Source organism: Myotis brandtii, unplaced genomic scaffold, assembly GCF_000412655.1.
Source record: "Myotis brandtii unplaced genomic scaffold, ASM41265v1 scaffold84, whole genome shotgun sequence".
NCBI lineage: Eukaryota > Metazoa > Chordata > Mammalia > Chiroptera > Vespertilionidae > Myotis > Myotis brandtii.
Window position 1 is genome coordinate 3,172,793 of NW_005371410.1, and position 10,085 is coordinate 3,182,877.

General features: G+C 44.2%; 1 long non-coding RNA gene across 1 annotated transcript in view; it reads right to left on the reverse strand.

The window, feature by feature from the left end:
* The window catches only part of LOC106724472, a 21,597-nt gene that overhangs the window by 6,016 nt on the left and 5,496 nt on the right, over positions 1 to 10,085 (reverse strand). Inside the window, exon 2 of the long non-coding RNA XR_001360276.1 lies at positions 4,267 to 4,272. This is a non-coding gene — a long non-coding RNA (uncharacterized LOC106724472). The remainder of the gene's footprint in view (positions 1 to 4,266; positions 4,273 to 10,085) is intronic.

Sequence of the window (10,085 nt, forward strand, 5' to 3'; positions counted from 1 at the left end):
GGGGGCGGGAGGGAGGTAATAAGAGAAAAAAGAAAAGAATAAGCCAGTCAGAGAAATACAAGTACCATATGATTTCACTCATATGTGGAATCTAATGAACAAACTGAACTAACAAGCAAAATAGAGACAGACTCATAGATAGAGAGCAGGCTGACAGCTGCGGGGGTGGGGGGGGGGCGCGCAGGAAGCAAGCTGAGGGATGGAGAGATTGAAAAGAAAAAAAAGAGCAAGAACTCATGGACACAGACAACAGTGTGGTGATTGGGGGGTGGGTGGAAGTGGAGCAGGGTATAGTGAGGATAAAAGGTGATGGGAAAAAATAAAATAACAAAAGGAAAAGGTAGGCAAACAGGAAGGTGAAATAATAGAGAGGAGCCAAACAGAAGTCATCATTGGAGGGGAAATTTGGAAATGCAAAAGGGAGGGAAGGAAACATAAAACTCTCAGAGGAGAAGTCAGGTGGTGTCAGAATGTGGGCTTCCACGGGGTGGTCAGTGACTTGGTTCACCAGTGGTAGAGACAACACCTTCTCTCCACGTGTAAAGAGGAGAGTTCACTCCTCCAGGAAAGATGGCAGCACCTCCTGTTTTACCAGTAAACTGCGGTATTAGAACAGCTCACAGCACCGGCTAGTATCTGGAAACTGGGGAATTCTTTTGACGTTATTTTTGGCCCCGTTCCTAATCAGTTTTAAAGTATGACACAGACACATTCTTCTAATGTTTAATGTCTAAAGTCATTGACGCTGCTGGATGAGGAAGGAAATGAGCTACATGAAATGCCTGAGTGGGTCTTGGCAAGGTCTTGCCATCCTCAGAAATAACTGTGTCCTTAGAACTGGCGGCAGGTAAGGTGGCCACGTGACCTTGGGCTTTAAAATGAATCACATATCATTACCATTGACATTGCTGCTGCACTGGATGGGGTGGGAGGCAGTACTGACCCTACTTCATCATCTAAAAACCCTCACTTATTGGGCACATACTATGCACAGGCATCACCACAAATGGGTCACATTCAGCGTGCCCGATTCTTACAATAACTTTGCAAGGCAGACACCATCTGCTTTGTTTTACAAAGGGAGAAATCTAGCATGATCCTGGCCCCATAAGTGACTTTATTTTTCAGGCCTGCCTACATAGCTACCTGGGAGTGGTATCCTTACTGAACTGAGTTTTAGATGCTCCTTCTTTACAGGACACCAGCTTGTCATCCATCCAGACTGCATTGCCGTTAGGGTGTAAGCAGGTCCGCAAGTTGTGGGCAAATAAGAGATAAAAGGAGCCCTGTGTGGTGGGGGTGGTGTCAAAGGGTGTCGGGGTCAGGATACTAGAAAGACAGCCACTCCCCAGGGTCCACTTGGTCATCTGCCACATGTGCTGCCAGGTGCTGCATGGGACATTAGGGGGCCCTTAATTATGTTTAAGGAGCTTATGGCCTGCTCAGGAGATGTGTCATAAAAACGGTTAGTTGATCAACCACTATTTATTGAGCATTTGTTCCACTATGTGCTGGATAAGACCAGTTTTAGGTTCTGAAATAGAACAGTGAACAAAACAGACAGAAATGCCGGCCCTCATGGAGCTTACAGTCTAATGGAAAGACAGAATGCAGTCTGTAGTCCCTCCAGGTTGTCGACATCAGTAATGTGCATTAAGCTTCTGCTGTGTCTTCTCATGACTTGTTAGCTCATTTCTTTTTAGCACTGATGTACCAAAATTTTCTTATCCATTCACCTACTGGAGGATACCTTGGTTTCATCCAAGTTTGGGCAAGTATGAATAAAGCTGCTATAAACATTCATGTGCAAGTTTTTGTGTGGACATAAGTTTTGAACTCATCTGGGTAAATACCAAGGAGCAAGATTGCTGGATCACATGGTAAGAAGATGTTTAATTTGATAAGAAACTGTCTTCCAAAGTGGCCGTACCATTTTGCATTCCTACCAGCAATGAATGAGAGTTCCTGTTGCTCTACATCCTCAGCAGCATTTGCTGTTGTTTAACTTGAATTTGAAATAAGAAATCTGAATCCCCCAGAAGGTTACCATAGACTCACACTTGCTGCTTGAATGTCTCTCCCTTTATGCAGACCTGCATGGGAAGCCAGATGAAAGCCAGCAGGTCATTCCACAAACAGGAAGGCCGAACAAGAGGAATTACCTGGATACTCTTGATAGAAGGTATCAGTCTTGGTGGCTGGTGTCCTCAAGTCAAACCTACGGTTTTGAAAAAGTGATCTTACTTCTTTCTTTTCTCAGCTTCCCATTGCTTCAACTCTCCCACTGATTGCACTGGGCTGTCTGGGCGCCCAATCTGGGCTTCTGGTGCTCAGCTGCCTTCTATGGCACTCAGGCCTGACCCCTGCTAGCAGGCGGGGGGCTAATTCATGCTTCATCATTGGTATCTGATCTCCAACAGTGCCTGACACATAGTAGATGCGCAGTAATTTATCTGCTGGATTTTGCTCCCCTGTAATCCCTACAAGGTGTTCTACTTTCTGATAATATTTGAAGTCCCCTCCTCTTCCTCTTTGACGTGCCCACTCTGGGTTCTCTTCAGTAACAGACTTTCCTTCTTTCATCTCTGAGAGACTGTGAGCTCCGCTCATTAAGTTATTCTATACCTCAGTGGCAATTCCATACCATTCTTCATTTATTTGAAAACTAGAAAGAGCTTACTTCATACAGAGCAGCGCACAGCTTTCTCTCCCTGAAGTCTCCCTGTAACCTCAGAGGCTGTACTGCTGGCTGCGAAGAGCTGATGAGGGAAATAAACATTGGAAAGTCTTGGTGTCCTCAGAGCAGCCTTCCCAGGTCCCTCTGGAAAGAGAGTCCTCCCAAACACACCAGGCTCTATCTCAGATCCATAACACGTCAGCACCTGTCATTGTTTTCTCTATTCATTTTATTTTGTCCTTCTTTCTGATGGGAATAACAACTCAGGGACCGTGTATTTGTATCTCTCTCTCCCAGGACACATTACCTGGCATATCCTAGGTGTCCGGTAAACATTTATTGATTGAATTTTTAAAATGAATGCATGAGTAATTTCTCAGATACAGTCCTCACTCTCACGATAGGTTAGGGAGCCTTCCCTGCTGGGTCTGGGACTTTCATCTGCATGTCCATTCTCATTGCTTTGACTAGATCTACAGTGGTGTTCACCTAAGGCCTGTCAGAGTCTCCGCTTTCCCTGCCTCTCTTCATCAACCTTAATGCTATTTTTCTTGACCTTAGATGTTCTTAGTTCATACCACATGATCAATCACAGTTGTTCTAATAATTCACTGCCTTTGTGCTCATGTTACACCTTCAAATTCCTGATAATTTAGTTGTGCAGTTGAAGAGATTCAAAGCAGGACTAAAGAAATGAACAGTGATTACAAAGCAAAGTCTCCCAGTAACAATAAAATTGTAGACAGTTCCCTAGGTAGTATCATCAGATTACTTAACCTGGCTATCCACCTATCCATATTGTAGTATTAGATGTAACTTCTTTAGTATTTAACATATTTCCAGCAAGTTGTCCAGAGGTCTATACCAAGTTGCAGTACTCATTGACTAAGGTTGTAGTGATTGGATGTAACAAAAAATACATTTTACACACTATTCTGAATTCATCCACCTGTGCAGGGTTTGCAGCTCGTCGCTTACACATCACTGTGTTCGTTTATTGATGCTTAGTTAGCCTTCTGATGCTTGGCTTGAACCAATAGAGCCACTATTGCTACACATTCCTCTATTAAATATGTATCTATAAGGTGAAGGTGTATAACTCTGTAGATGTGTACAGTGGTTTCATGTCTTCTATAAGTATATTTCTGTCAGGTAGAGCTGGGTATTTCTCTCCAGCTGTGTGAGGAGGAAAGGTGGATAAAGGGAACTGAGAGTTAGCCAAATTGGCCCCTGCCAAAACAGGAACTGTACCAAGAGCAGGCACGACTGATCGGCACTAGTGGCCTCACACAATAATCAGAGTGAAAGAAGATTAAAAGCCAAGATCAGCCACACGTCCAGAAGCACTCCCTGCACAGACTCCACCCACCCTCTGTCTCCTAGGAAACCGACTATCAATAGCCCTCTAATTATAATGAGGTGGTATCAAGACATCAGGACAGAAATAGTCAACTAAGGCAGGATATTTTGTAGTCAAGACCAGGTGGACAGGTGGGCAGGGCAAGGAGGTGCCTGAGTAGGAGTGTAAAGTGGGAAAAGGCAAGGGACAAAGAAGAGGACGACAGGGTTGTAGTGTGTATGGGTGAGACTGTACACTGCATCGCCCAATTCAGTGGGCCGTGGGTTCAGAGTTCCCCAACAGGAAAGGTTAGTAAGTGGGAATAAAGTGAAAATCATTCCAGATACATGGCTCAGACCTTTCACTAGGAGTTGACCTCAGGAGTCAGGCCCAGTCATTAGGTGCCATGATATTCTGGGTCTATAACCAATGTTTTGTTACTCAAATGTATTAATATCAGTAGTGGTTTGTACAAGCTCCAGCCTCCTTACCTCTTCTCACTTCTCACTTACCTATGATTTTACATTTTGGAAGGTCTTCAACTAAAAAATAAAAGTGGGCTCAGCCGGGTGTGGCTCAGTGGTTGAGCATCAACCAATGAACCAGCAGGTCAGGATTCAATTCCCGGTCAGGGCACATGCCCGGGTTGCAGGCTCCGATCGCATTGTGGGGCGTGCAGAAGGCAGCAGATCGGTGATTCTCTGTCATCATTGATGTTTCTATCTCTCTCCCTCTCTGAAATCAATAAAAATATATTTAATTTAAAAAATAATAATAATAAAAGTGGGTTAAGAGAGTCTGTAAAAGTCTCTCAAAATAGTTTTATTACTATACATATGAGCTCTGGTTTAAGTTTTTTTTTTTTCCGGGGAGGAGATTAAAATGACAATATTAGCAAAAAAATGAGATCTTATAATTTTCTATGGATTTCAATTAACACTATGAAAGCACCATCTCTCATACCATTAATTATCAAGAATTAACTACAGTAGACTGAGAAGACTAAAACACAGTTACAGATATAAGTATAGACACATAGGCATTCTTTTTAAATTTAATATTGAGAGTCATTATAAATAGAAAGATTTATCGGTACTAGACATTCCTGAGTTATTTTACCATGGGCAAAAGTACAAAATTTTATATATTGAAATATTAGTGATCAAGAAGCCAAAATAAAAAATATTTATTTGTTGAAAGTTAAAATGTAAGTTATTTTTAATAATACACAGACCGATGGATGAGTTAGAGTAGAAAGAAAAGATTTCACTCACTCAATGCTAACAAGGTAGTGCAGACAGACTAGGAAATTAGGCTAAAATAGCCACACTGTGACCAAGTCTTTCTAAATTCTTGGTCTTCATCAAGCCAAAGTTAACTAATTTCCCTCTTGTGTTATACTGGGTATCGGGAAAAAAATGGATTCAATTTCAAAACCAGGTCACCAAGTCAACAGTTTTGAAATCAATTCTTTATAATTTAATGGCTGATTTCCTCACAGTTCACCAAAACACCAGCTCTTGACCTATTTATTTCTTTCATTTAGATATAATAAAAAGCTATAAATAGTCTTGAACCTATTCTGCACTTTTAAGTAAGTTAGATGAGGGCTCTCTCTCTCTCTCTCTCTTTTATTTTATTTTTTTTTAAAAAGGCTTTGATTATTCCACACAGCAACCCAAAGTTCAGAGACATAGCCTTACTTGAACATCATTCATTTACTTCTTGTATAAAAGCATAGTCCTTTAGAGTTAAAGGGGGGGAATTTTATAAATAAACTAATCTGTATACTCAGGGATTTGGCAGTTGCAAGTGACCCAAGAAAACAAACTTGAACCAGTTTAGGGGAAAAGGAGAATCATTGGAATCAATCTGAGTGTCTCATTTAACTGAAGGCAATGCAGGGTACACATGCGTCTCAGAGACACCTGATCCAAATGCCACCAGAATGATTGGTCTCTTATCTCTGCTTTTCACTGTATGTAATCTTCTTAGACTTCACCTGGTGGAGACAGGACTGCCAAGTGGTCCTGAGCCCCCACTCCACCTATTCTACTCAGAGTTGCTGACTATCTTTTCCCAGATCCAACAACAAAAATAAAAATCTCATGGAAGCACTCTGATTGGCCCAGTTTGGGTCACATGTCAATTATGGCCAGGGAGGTGGCATCATGTAAGAAAACGGAGGTCCCAATAGTAGGCGAATGGGAGAGAAACAGTTCCCAGAAGAAAGGGGGAGATGATGGGAAGACGCACCCTCCCCCCCCAACACACACACACACACACACACACACACACACACACACCACTCCTACTCATTTTATAGATGTGGAAATTTAGGCTCAGAGAAATTAAGTGTCTTACTCAAGGTCACAACTTATAGTTAACTCACCTAGTACCTAGTCAAATGCTTGGCTCACTCCCCCACACTGCTGTTCATTCCGTGGAATCATTTCAAGCCCTTTCAGTAGGAAAGTCAGGGGGATGGGGTGGAGTGGGGTGGAATTAAGGGTCTTATGCTTTGCTTAAACTTCTTTCCAGTCTTTTGCTGGAGATCTAACTCCATCAGTCTTTTTGTTGCCTGGTTTTGCTTCATTTTCTTATTGGAGGAGTGCACACCTGAAGTGGGAATCCCCTGCCAGTTCCAGGGAGTTCACCCTGTGTCAAGTTGGATGATTATCATAACAGCTTACACTGAGAAAAGACTAACCACACGCCAGGGACTGTTCTAAGTGCTTTGTATACGTTCTTACCTTTAACCCTACCACAGCTCTATAAAGCATTATCATCCCCATTTTTCAGAAAAGAAAACAGAGGCACAGGAGAGTTCATTGACTTGTCTAAAGTCATAGTGGTGGGAAAGGATGAAGACAGGATTTGAACCCAGGAAGTCTGGATCCAGAGCCTTTGCTCTTAAAAGACTAATTCTCTCCCTCCTAGGCAAGCACTTCCAGCCTGTGGATGTCTACACTGAGCCCTGTTCGTGTCTGGGACTCTTCTGATGCCAGCTGGCCTAGAGTTGGCTCATCTCTGTTGTCATCCTGTCTCTAATCAAGGCCCCTCCCACTGCAACCTAACTCTCCCCCCTCCCCTTCTATTTGACCACTGTGCCCCTGCCCAGGGCCTGCCTCATCCCTGCTGACAGATGCTGCTACTGGAGCTGTTCCTGAAAATGGCTGTGCCCTCTTGCTGTTGTAAAGAGCCAAGTCTTCTGTCCCCAGTGAGTGGAGGTTTGTTCCCCAACCTTGATGGCAAAGTTTAGGGTGGAGTGTTTGTCCTCTCAAGGAAGCTTTGCTCTTTTAGGTTGACAGGTTTTCCTTAGAAGGACCGGAACCAATTTCCTAAGGGACAAAGGTGACTGTCATAGTGACTCTGTGCAGACTTGTGCAGACACTCATAAACACAGACCCAGGCTCTGTGTGGCACACAGGGATCGATGCCCAAGTCTCCCCCACCTCAGGATGGATTCTCAGATCCTCATAGCTGAGGACAGCCGTTATCTCCTCCCCTTACTTACAGTATTTGAAATTGTTCAGCACAAATAAATCTCCAAGAGGAGATTATAAACTAGGCTTTGAAGCTAGAGTAGGGCTTGAGTCCTGGTCTACCACTCACTAACCTGTGACCTTGGGCAAATACACTCTTAGCCACTACTCTGTGTATTGGTTTTCTGATGTGTAAAATGTGAGTAGTTATATCTGCCTCAGAGTCTTGTTGTGAAGATTAAATGAGATACAGTATTAAAGGTCATAGCAGCCCTAACCGGTTTGGCTCAGTGGATAGAGCGTCGGCCTGCAGACTCAAAGGTCCCAGGTTTGATTCCGGTCAAGGGCATGTACCTTGGTTGCAGGCATGTCCCCAGTGGGGAGTGTGCAGGAGGCAGCTGATCGATGTTTCTCTCTCATCGATGTTTCTAACTCTCTATCCCTCTCCCTTCCTCTCTGTAAAAAATCAATAAAATATATATTTAAAAAAAAAGGTCATAGCAGAGTCCCTAGCATTAAATAAATTGCAATAAATGATTATATTATTTTTGAGTCTTAACCCTGGTGGTTGGACCCAACCTTTGGGCCCCCAAATCCTTAATAATTTTTTGAAGGATGTGAGCATGGTTTATGCAAATAGGATTACTCATGATCTGTAGCTTGCTCTTGATCTGCCTTCAATCGAGGCCCTGACTGGAAGAAAGTGGGTTTAGTAACGCAGGCAGGCGGCAGTGGTGGCAGGATGGAGGAAAGCCCCCCAATCCACAGCTGCTGCTGGAAAAGGCCAGCCTGCCAGTGACCCTCCAGTCCCCTCTCCTCCGTCAGGGGACTCTTCCTCTCCTCCGGACGCTGGCTGCTTTTTTCTCTGTCAAGGCTGCACCGAGTTTATTTCCAATGTCACCTGCATAGAAATGTGATGTGTGCTATGTTCAGGCCCCACCCAACCTGAGGGTCAGCCCTGGCAAAGCCAAGGCCTCCTGGAAGTGTGTAATGATTGCGCCACCCCCACTCCTACCTCACATATAGCCACTCACATTCATTCTCACCTCCAAACATTTTGGCCACAAAAGGTATGCTTTTTGGTAAAATTTTAACCATTCTTTTGACTGGCTTCTTTCTTTCTCTCTTTTTTTTCCTCTCTCTTTTCTTTTCTTTCTTCCTTCCTTCCTTCCTTCCTTCCTTCCTTCCTTCCTTCCTTTCCTTCCTTCCTTCCTTCCTTCCTTCCTTCCTTCCTTCCTTTCTTTTTCTTTCCTTTTCTTTGGCCTGCCTTTTCTTCAGGTCCCAAGTCTAAGAGTTATTTCTGATAAAGGGTTGTACTTTGCTCTCCAGACCAGACTCAGAGGAAAGAACCAAGTGGTGACATATTCATTCCACAGATGGGAACGAGTGCAAGAAGATGACCAAGGCGATGGCACTTCATGGGTGACTGAAAGATGCCAGTGCCCTGACTTTCAAATACTGTAAGCTCAAAAATTTGCTTTAAAGTAAGTGTGTGTGAGATCCATATTCAGAGACCTAACTTGAAAATGCCCTCCCACCCCTCTTTTCCTGCATGCCTTTTTATTGTAAGCAAGCAGCCCAGCACCCAAGACACTACAGAACTTTGGGATTTCTTCAGCTAGGATGGTCTGACATACATATAAGTATAAAACTCTGGCTAGCCCAGACTCTGTGGACATGGAACTGCCTGACAGTGCCCCGAGATAAAATGCAATGAAAGGGAAGGCAGGGGAAGGGTGGGAGTGGGGAGGGTAAGAGATCAACCAAAGGGCTTGTATGCACGCATATAAGCATAACCCATGGACACAGACAGTAGGGGGTTGAGGCATGTGCTGGGGAGTGGCCGGGGAGAGGTCAATGGGGGGAAAAGGAGACATATGTAATACTTCCAACAATAAAGAATTTTTTTTTTTAATGCAATGAAATCCTCTTGGTGTTCCCACAGGAACCCTTGAGTCCTTAAGGTGAAACAACCTTCACCAGTGGGAAGAAAAAAAAATCACGCAAATATAGTTGCCTGTGAAAGAAAACAACGGAAAGAAAGAATGGGGGGGGGGCGAGATTGTGAGAGATTGAAATAAAATCGACACATAGGAAAGGGCAGGGGAACCCAACGCAGGCGCCAATTAGAAGGGAGAAAACTGCAGGACATGCACACATTAGAGGAAGTGCAAAGGGAGCAAAACTGTGTATATGGAAGAGAAGGAAGAAGAGAAGGGAGGGGAGAGGGGATGAATCTCGATGGAGACTAGACAGGGTCGAGCTGGAAGCAGAGGCCAAGGCGGGAGGCTGGGTGGGGAATCCCAGAGCGACCTGTTTACAAAAAGACAGGCCTGTGGAAATTCCACAAGTGACGGCAGAGATTCAAATCCGAAGTAGAAAAGAACCCAAACACACACGCGGTGCGCCTCTTAACCAACGGCTGCTGGTCTCTCTGGACCGGAGGAAATTCTCCCCGGCCCTGAGCAGACAGGCCCTTTGAGATGTTAGGTTTCAGCAGACCTAACTCATCTTCCACGTGGCCTCCCGCCGCGCGGGGCGCCCGGGCCGCCCCCTCGGAACTCCTCTCGCATTGTCCGCTCGG